Genomic DNA, 9,407 nt, shown 5'->3' with positions numbered 1-9,407 from the left:
TCCAATCTCTGGGGTTTCCTGGCTTTGCTTTCTCCCATCTCTCTCATCTATCACTAATGGATTTCATATAACCCACCTATGTCCCTCCTTGAATTGCATGTATATAAATAGAGATAAACCCGCCATTCTCGGGAGTGTTATCTCAATCCCTTGAGTTTCTGCATCCCGGCATTTGTGGACAGTTTGGAAGAAAGGAGCCACATGCTCACCTTGCCGGGTCAGGTGGGGCCTGTGTGTCAGTCCTAGAAACTCAGAGACCTAAAATAACCTCAAAAGATGGTCTGAAATTAAATATTTAACTACAAACAGGGTATAGTGGGAGTCATGTCCTAGGCCAATATTTTCCCTGACAAATATCAACTTAGATCTTTCCTGAGCCATTTGCCTTTTTGCCTCTAAGATAACATATCTGTGAGATGTCTGGGTAACATGTAACTTCCTTTTTACCCCAGGCCTTCCAGGGCAAAACAAATGGCACCCAGACATTCCCACATTTTTATTGTTATCAAGTTAATAGTCAACTGTTCATTACGTTAAAGTATCCTGTATCCACCTCTGTAAAAGAAGCACATGTCCAATTTCACTTTTAATCCTATCCCAGAGGTTTCCATGCTTTGCTTTATCTCACCCCCTTAATCTATCACCAATGGATTTCATTTAACCCAACTATGTCCCTATGTAACCCTCCATTCTCCGGAGCATTATCTCAATTCATTGAAGTTCTGCTTCCTGGAATATTCAGCTCAAATAAACTCACAAAAATTCTTTACAGGTTACAATGTTTTTTTTTTGTTTGTTTGTTTGTTTGTTTTTTAGGTTAAAAGTACTAAGATGGGCTTTCCTCATACCATTTCCTTCCTGTTTGTTTTATTAAAATAAGATTTCTTTATTTATTTAATTTGTTGTTTTAATCCCCAAACAGATTGGAACTTGTGAAAATGTTACAGAGAACAGGAATAAATCAAGCAATGCATGGCAAGTTTGGATTCATACTTTATTCACCAAGGTGGGCTTAGAGAAAATGAATCCAAATTCTAAGCAAGACTACAAACAGAACTTATTTTTTATTATTTAAAGAGCCAGCCCAGTGTGCACTTAGTGGTCATCTTGCTGCTGGCCTTGACAATAACACAGTTCTATCCAATTAAAAAATGCACCTGGCATGGAATTGAGAGTATGGGAGTATCTAGTCTCTGGCCTGCAAGGTCAGACAGGTAAGTTGATCTTCCTCATTATTCAAGCAGGCTAAAGCAGGCTAGAAAGCAAAGTTATTTTTTTTTTTTTAGAGTAAGAGGTCTTCTAAAAAAACAGCAGAGAATTCTAAAGAGTAGTTTTAAGAAATAGGTTTTAGCCTTCTCAGTCATAACCTCCTGTGAGATGCCCTTCTGTCACTGAATTTTGTCAGATTCATGACAGAGCCTCCGTTTTTATTCACAAACACAGTTCCTAAACCTAGACATAGACAAGGGGTTTTTGTGAGCTCTGTGACTGAGCCTGGGAGCAAAGTTATTTTGAGGCAGAACAGGAAATGATTTCTTTGCTTAGTCTCACTTGTTCCTGTCTGGGAGCTCTGCTGGTTCCCAGCGCCCCCTGGTGCTCTAGATGGTCCCTGCAGCCCAGCCCTGCTGCCTCCTTCAGGGAGGTTTGTGTCTGGCCTCACACTGACTTCCTCTCACTGTGTATCTGGCACAGTAATACACCGCTGTGTCCTGGGCTCTCAGGCTGTTCATTTGCAAATACAACGTGTTCTTGGCGTTGTCTCTGGAGAAGGTGAAGCGGCCCTTCACAGCACTGATATAGTTTGTGGTACTTCCATCAGGATTGATTTCCCCAAGCCACTCCAGCCCCTTCCCTGGAGCCTGGCGAACCCAGCTCATCCAGTTGCTACTGAAGGTGAATCCTGAGGCTGCACAGGAGAGTCTCAGAGACCCCCCAGGCCGCACCAAGCCTCCACCAGACTCCACAAGCTGTACCTCACACTGGGCACCTGCAAACACAGAGACACAGAGGGACTTAGCATCACATGGAAGCACAAACAGGCACAGGCACAAGGCTCAGCACTCCCCTCTCCTGAGAATGACCTTGAAGAATGATCAGGAGGAAAACACAGTTTGGCAACAAGTCCATGGTGGAGCCGCTGGGGTCCTGTCTCAGACACGTGGGTTCTGGGTGTCTTCCCAGCATGTGGGGCTGGGCCCTTCTTTATGAGCAGGAGGGGAGCCCCATTTGCATGTAGTCTGGATATAAGGGTGCAGCTGTGACCCTGGGCTGCATGCCTGACCTTGTCATCCTAGGGTGACCCCAGATTGGAAAGGACTGAAGTATGCTGGCCTCAAGGGGTCCATTCCTGACTCACCTTCCCTCCCTCCTTTCCTTAGACCCAGTCACCCTGATTCCCTTCCTTTGGGATGAGAACTTGCATTGAAATGATGCTTTTATTTTGAGACTGACAGATTGTCTTTGTTGTTTTCCCCAATCACATCTCACACACATAAATATGGAACTGGACAATGCATGGGCCCCTGCTGCCTTTAACTGCTTGAACCAGTGAGGCAGAGGTGGGTGGATCATATATGAGCCTTTATTCCAATGCTGCAGGCAGTATAGGAGCGCAGCTGGCCATCCACAGAAATCTGCTCTGTCCCCCATAACCAGCTGCTTGTATTGGGTAAAATGACAGAAGCTCACACGGGAAGTGGCCAAAGGCTGTGCCAAAGGGGCCATTGACAGGGAGCAGAGGCCTGGGTCTTCCCCGGGCTGGTGGGCTGCTTCCTGCAGCGAAGTTGTGAGTCTCTCCCTGATCCCCAGCAGCTGCACATGGGAGGAAGGGCTGCACTTGCAGGTGAGCTCCCAGGTCCCCATGTGGCTGCCAGCCAGGTGAGAACGTGCTTCTTCAATCAGAATGAACAATCACGGTTACCAGAGCACGATTACTATGTCTTACTGTTCTAGTTGGTCCCCCCACATTCTATCTCTCCCTATCAATACCTTGAACATGTACAAGTGATGAGGGAGGAGAGGCTGGGCTGGACCCTGTGGCCACAGCCTCCGTCTCAAACCTGCTGTCCCTGTCACAAGCCCACAGCTGCCTGCCAAAAACCACCGATTTCACTCCACTTCCCTGCTCTCTGTGTGCAAAAGGCCTGTGTTCTCAACCTCTCAACGTGGGAGCATTTCCATCCTTTAAAATGGAGCCCTGGCTGGTGTGGTTCAGTGGTTGGACCATTGGCCTGCACACCAAAGGGTGTGAACTCCTTAGAATTAATCCCATTCAGAAAGCAGGTTTGTAATAACTGTGTGCACTTTTCTCTCCAAGTTACAAACTTACCAGGCAACCGAAGAACACACAGGAGGACTTGGAAACACAGGAAAAAACCATTTATTTCGAGATGTTTCACATGCACCAGTACCGTGATTCAGGGGAGACTGTTTCTCTCCAAATCCTGAGCCCCAATATGGAGGAAGTTCTCCCTTTATACGCTTCGGTTTCTTTGTTTCCCAAATATGGATTGTACTTCAGACCTTTCTCGGGCTTTGCAGAAAACCTCGTCTGATGGGATGGGAGCCATGAGACCACACCTAAAGGCCTGCTCTAGTGCCAGAGCCGATATACCCTCCGGGGCTGTGTATGGTTCATGGTTTATGGCCTCTGTAAAATGGGAATATTTAGGTAAACAGGTCTTAGAAGACCAGATTAAGGAAGGGGCAGTGAGTAGACTATAGGCTAACAGGAATGTGGATTAGGGATCTAGAGTCTGGCTGCTAGCACCCCACCTCCAAATATCTTATTTTCATCATCATCCCCACAGGAAGAAATGTGTATTACTGTGCACAGAAGGGGGGAAAGGAAGGAGGGGAAAGAAAGAGGGGGGGAAATCGGACCTAAATTGGCAGTCGGATATCCCTGTCACAATCCAGGACTGCTGTCTCCTAACTGCTCACCTGCCTACTTGCCTTTAACCACTTCTGCCTGCCAGCCTGATAACCTCTAACCACTCCCCTGCCAGCCTGATGGACATCTAACTGCTCTTCTGCCTGCCCCATTATCCTGAACTGCCCTCCTCTGCTGACCTGGTCATTCCCAACTGCCCTCCCCTGCTGGCTAAGTCACCCCTAACTTCCTTCCCTTGCCAGCATAGTCCTCCCCGCCCCCCCAACTTCTCTTCCCTGAAGGCCTAGTCATTCCCAATTGCCCTCACATATTGGCCTTGTCCCATCTTCCCTCCCCTCAAGGCCTGGGTACCCCCTCCCAACTGTACTCCCTGCAGGCCTTGTCCTCCCAACTGTCCTCTCCTACAGGCCTGGGTCCCCTCCAAATGTTCTCCCCTGCTGGCCTGGTCCCTCACAACTGCCTTCCCTTGCTGGCAAACTTATGGTGGCCATCTTGTGTCCACATGGAGGAGGCCATCATTGATCACATGGGGCGGTCATCTTGTGTGTTGATGATCAGGTTGCATATTACTCTTTTATTAGATAGGATACCCTTGCAGTGTCTGGATAATTTGTAACTTCCCTTTTCCCAGACCCCTTGGTGCACAGCCTAATGTGCCTGGGTGCCAGGACAGAGACCACAAATTCCTTCACTGATATCACCTTGATCGTTCCTGCACCCGCCTAAGCATGTGTCTCTTATTTTACTCTTTATCAAATCCCAGAGGTTTCCCAGCTTTGCTTTCTCCTACCCCTCAACTCTCTAGTCTATCACCAATGGATTTCATGTAATCCACCTACGTCCATATTTGGATTTCAATGTATAAATACAGATGTAACCTGCCATTCTGAGGAGCATTACCTCAGTTTGTTGAGGTTCTGCTTCCCACATTTGTCAACAATTTGGCTGAAATAAACTCACAAATTCTCTTTATAGGTTTGGATGCTTTTAAAAAATATATTTTATTGATTTTTTACAGAGAGGGAGGGAGGGGGATAGAGAATTAGAAACATCGATGAGAGAGAAACATTGGAAGCTGCCTCCTGCATACTCCCCACTGAGGATGTGCCCACAACCAAGGTACATGCCCTTGACCAGAATCGAACATGAACCCTTCAGTCTCCAGGCCAGCACGCTATCCAGTGAGCCAAAACTTTTAGGGCTTAAATGTTATTGTTTTTTACTTTAACAGTATTAAGATGGGGCTTCCTCCTACCATTTCCTTCCTGTCCTGTTTTATTAACGTAAGATTCCTTTATTTATTTAATTTGTTTTGTTAATCCTCAACCAGATACGAATTTGTGATCAGAGTCTACTATGAGATGCCCTTTATACACTGAATTGTGTCAGATTCATGACAGAGCCTCCTTTTTATTCACAAACACAATCACTAAACTCAGATGTAGAAAAGGACTTTTTGTGAGTTCTGTGATTGAGCTTGGGAGCAAAGTTAATTTAAGGCAGAGCAGGAAATGGTGCCTTTGCTCAACTCTTCACCAGCTCCAGGCCTTTCACCTGTGCTGATGCCCATCGCCCCCTGGTGTACTGCATGCTCCCTGCAGCCCAGCCCTGCTGCCTGCCTCAGGGAGGTTTGTGTCTGATTTCCCCTCACTGTGTGTCTGGTACAGTAATACATGGCCATGTCCTCATCTTTCAGACTGTTCATTTGCAGATTCAGCGTGTTCTTGGCATTTTCTCTGGAGATGGTGATGCGGCCCTTGATAGCACTGTCATAGTTCGTGTAATTTCCATGAGGATTGATTTCCCCAAGCCACTGCAGCCCCTTCCCTGAAGCCTGGCGGACCCAGCTCATCCAGGAGCTACTGAAGGTGAATCCAGAGACTGCACAGGAGAGTCTCAGAGACCCTCCGGGCCGCACTAAGCCTCCCCCAGACTCCACCAGCTGCACCTCACATTGGACACCTACAAAAACAGAGACACAAGTTCGATTTAGAATCACATGGAAACACAAACAGGCACAGGCACAGGTCTCAGGCTCCCCTCTCCTGAGAATTACCTTGAAGAATGATCAGGAGGAAAACGCAGCTTGGCACCAAGTCCATGGTAGAGCTGCTGGGGTCCTGTCTCAGGCACCTGAGTTCTGGGTGTCTCCCGAACATGCAGGGCTGGGCCCTCTTTTATGAGCAGGAGGAGAGTCCCATTTGCATGGAGTATGGATATAAGGGTGCAGTAGGGATCCTAGGCTGCATGCCAGACCTTGTCATCCAAGGGTGACCTCCAGATGGGAAAAGACTCAAGGATGCTGGCCAGAACTGGTGCCTTCCTGACTCACCCTCCTCCCTCCTTTCCAGAGACTAGGTCACTCTGACAACATTCCCTTGGGGGCAGTTTCTCTTATTCTACAAAATGTAACTTTATTTTTTTTTATCTTGAATAGTAGAAAAGATAAACTTAACTGTCTGACATTTCAAGCTAGCCATCTATAGGGGCTGATACACTGATACTGATATCAAGTCACATATTCTGTCAAGTGTTTGTTCATCCAAGGTTACAGGTGTCTATATAGATAAGATATGTACTCAAAGTTATAAGCTGTCTTACACAAAGAACTAGAAGGTTATGAAAAAAGGAATTACTCCCTCCTGTGTTAGTTCAAAATCTGACAGAGGTAATCTGCTCTGAACCTGCTTGCAATAAAAATTACTCCTAACTAATTGGCTCGTTAGGCATCAGATAAATGGCTTCACAAGTAAGAAAAAGCTAAAGGAGTTCATCACAGCCAATCCAGTATTATATGAAATGTTGAAAGGTATTCTTTAAGAAGAGGAAGAAGCTGAGATCGGTTTGGCTCATTGGATAGAGCATTGGCCTGCGAACTGAAATGTCCCAGGTTCCATTCGGGTCAAAGGCATGTATCTTGGTTGCGGGTACTTCCCCAGTAGGGGGTGTGCAAGAGGCAGCTGACTGATGATTCTCTTTCATCGATGTTTCTAACTCTCTGTAAAAAATCAAGAAAATATGCGGAAACTGGTTTGGCTCAGTGGATAGAGCATTGGCCTGTGGATTGAAAGGTCCTGGGTTTGATTCCTGGCAAGGGCATGTACCTTGGTTGCGGACACATCCCCAGTAGGGTTTTGCAAGTGGCAGCTGATCAATGATTCTCTCTCATTGATGTTTCTAACTCTCTATCCCTCTCTCTTCCTCTCTGTAAAAAATCAATAAAATATATTTAAAAAAATAAAGAAAATATGTTTTAAAAAGAATTAGAAGAAGAAGAAGAAGAAGAAGAAGAAGAAGAAGAAGAAGAAGAAGAAAATGATAAAAATTATGAGCAACAAACAGATATCTATCAACAAGTGTATCTAAAAAAATCAAATGAATATAAAAGCTGATGAACTGAATAAACTGGTGAATATTATAAAATCAGGGGCATAGAAAAGGAGTGGACTGAATATTCTCCCAAGAGGGAAAAGCAGTGTGGAGGGTCCGGGAAGAGACTAGACAAAAGTCATATACCTATGGATGAGGACAGTGGGGCAAGGGGGAGGTAAGAGCAGAGTGTGGGGTGGGAACTGGGTGCAGGGGGCGGGGAGAGGAAGAATTGTAATAATCTGAACAATTAAGATTTATTTTTAAAATAAAATAAATAAATAAAATGTATGAATCTCATATAAATAAAAGAAAATATATATAGACCTTCTGTGATAAAACTATGAACAGGTGAATTAGTCTAGTAAAAACTGCCATAGTTTTCCTTATGCAATTTCAAATATCTTGTATCAGTCTAATTTAGTATGGAATGGTTAGAAAGAATAAAATAGGCAGAAAAATATTAATTGGTTTGCAGAAAACTTTCGACCTTCAATCTAGTGTTGTACTGATAAGACACTTGGACCAGACCCCTATGCCAGCAGAGCAGTCTGCAGCCAGTAAAAATCAACAAAACCTATATCTCCCTGCTTCCTAATTAACTGCCAACACCCCTCCCTCCTTTGTCCCCCAGCCCAGGGCCCATTGCTTGTCTCTCTCTCCTATAGTGAGTGAGAGGAGGACAATTCCTACAGAGGGCAGAAATAGAAACAGTGGGAGTTTCAGAGAAAACTACAGACCACTGCTGTAGTAATCCTTCCTCCCGGCGGCAAGGGTCTGATCTATGCGGGGAGTGGGGGGGCGGGGTGGGGAATGACCCTTAGTTGGCCTGGAAAGGTAGCAGATGAGTATAAGCGTGTGTAGGAAAATTTCTTTCATACTGAAATCTTGGAGGGCCTCTTGAAAGAAAAGATCGTTAATACAGTTACAGATACCAGAATCAGGATGAGGTAGGAAGGGAAAGACCAGGTTATGTCCTCTATGAGGATACTACTATGTTTCCCCGAAAATAAGACATCCTCCAAAAATAAGACCTACTCACAGGTTTCCTTCTGAGTGAAATATAAGGCATCTTTGAAAATAAGTCCCCCCCCCCCCCAAGGCTAAACATGAGAGATTTGGTCCACTGCTTCTGAAAGAAATGGAGTCACAAGAAATTCACCAGGAAATTCAGGAAGTGGATTGTTATGATGATGTTCCAGAAGATGATTACATGATTTTTATTGAATAAATGCGTAAATTCTTGATACTGTAGGATTCACAGTTTGTCTGGTTTGTGTTGACAACTACCGTACTACCATACCATATACAGGTAATAAATTTCCTTTATTTTTATTTAACAATAAATGTGTACCATATTCTTCTTCATGGAAAAATAAGACATCCCCTGAAAATAAGACCTAGTGCATCTTTGGGAGCAAAAATTAATATAAGACACTGTCTTATTTTCGGGGAAACAGGGTAATAAATAAGTGAAAATGGAAAGTCAAACAAAATACATAACCACGAAGACAACAGACTGACTACACAAGACACACAACCAGGATTAATGGGGTCCACTAATAGTAATAATTTCAGCTTTAGTTCCGCCTCAAGTGGCTCACATTGAACTATGATGTCACAGGCAGGGACAGGGCCTATAAATCTCTTTGCCCTGTGGACTTGTTAGCCCTGCACCTGAAAGTCTCTGTCCACCAAAAGGAGGGCCTGTCACAGGAGATGGTTATGAGGGATGGTGTGGGGGTGCATTTAAAGCAAAACCTAGCAGGTGGGAAGGAAAGGGCAGAACTCAGATAAGAGATAAGAAAAGCCATAAATAAAAGTTCTTTGCTCCTTGAAAGTTCACAAATTTATACCTTTAAATTAATGCTAGAACTTCAAAATTTCAATTTAATACAGCAAATTCACAAATCAGAGCAAACTAAAACCCTTACTTATACAAACATAGACAGAAATTTTTATTAGCTAAGGGCTGATTCCCTGTCTGACAGAGCAAAAGACTCTGAGAAAAGGAAATCTCACAGCTGCTAGAGACTTTTGCATTCAGCCCATCTTTAAGCAAATTAAACAATAGATAGAGATAACAAATTCTCTCATGTGTACAGCCAGAAGGCACAATGTAGCTTTTGCTTCACACAGCCCAGTT

At 44.5% G+C, this 9,407-nt stretch overlaps 1 gene segment (V, D, J or C); it reads right to left on the bottom strand.

Annotated features, from left to right (window-relative positions):
* Window positions 1–2,581: 2,581 nt before the first annotated feature.
* On the bottom strand, window positions 2,582–6,030 carry LOC311614020 (immunoglobulin heavy variable 3-74-like). The segment is given in 3 exons: window positions 5,949–6,030; window positions 5,558–5,854; window positions 2,582–2,592 (listed from the first exon to the last, which is right to left on the bottom strand).
* Between the last annotated feature and the right edge of the window lie 3,377 nt (window positions 6,031–9,407).

This window comes from Pipistrellus hanaki (genome assembly GCF_964339955.1).
Source record: "Pipistrellus hanaki genome assembly, chromosome: 20".
Taxonomy (NCBI): Eukaryota; Metazoa; Chordata; class Mammalia; order Chiroptera; family Vespertilionidae; genus Pipistrellus; species Pipistrellus hanaki.
This window is presented reverse-complemented; position numbering and strand designations above follow the sequence as displayed.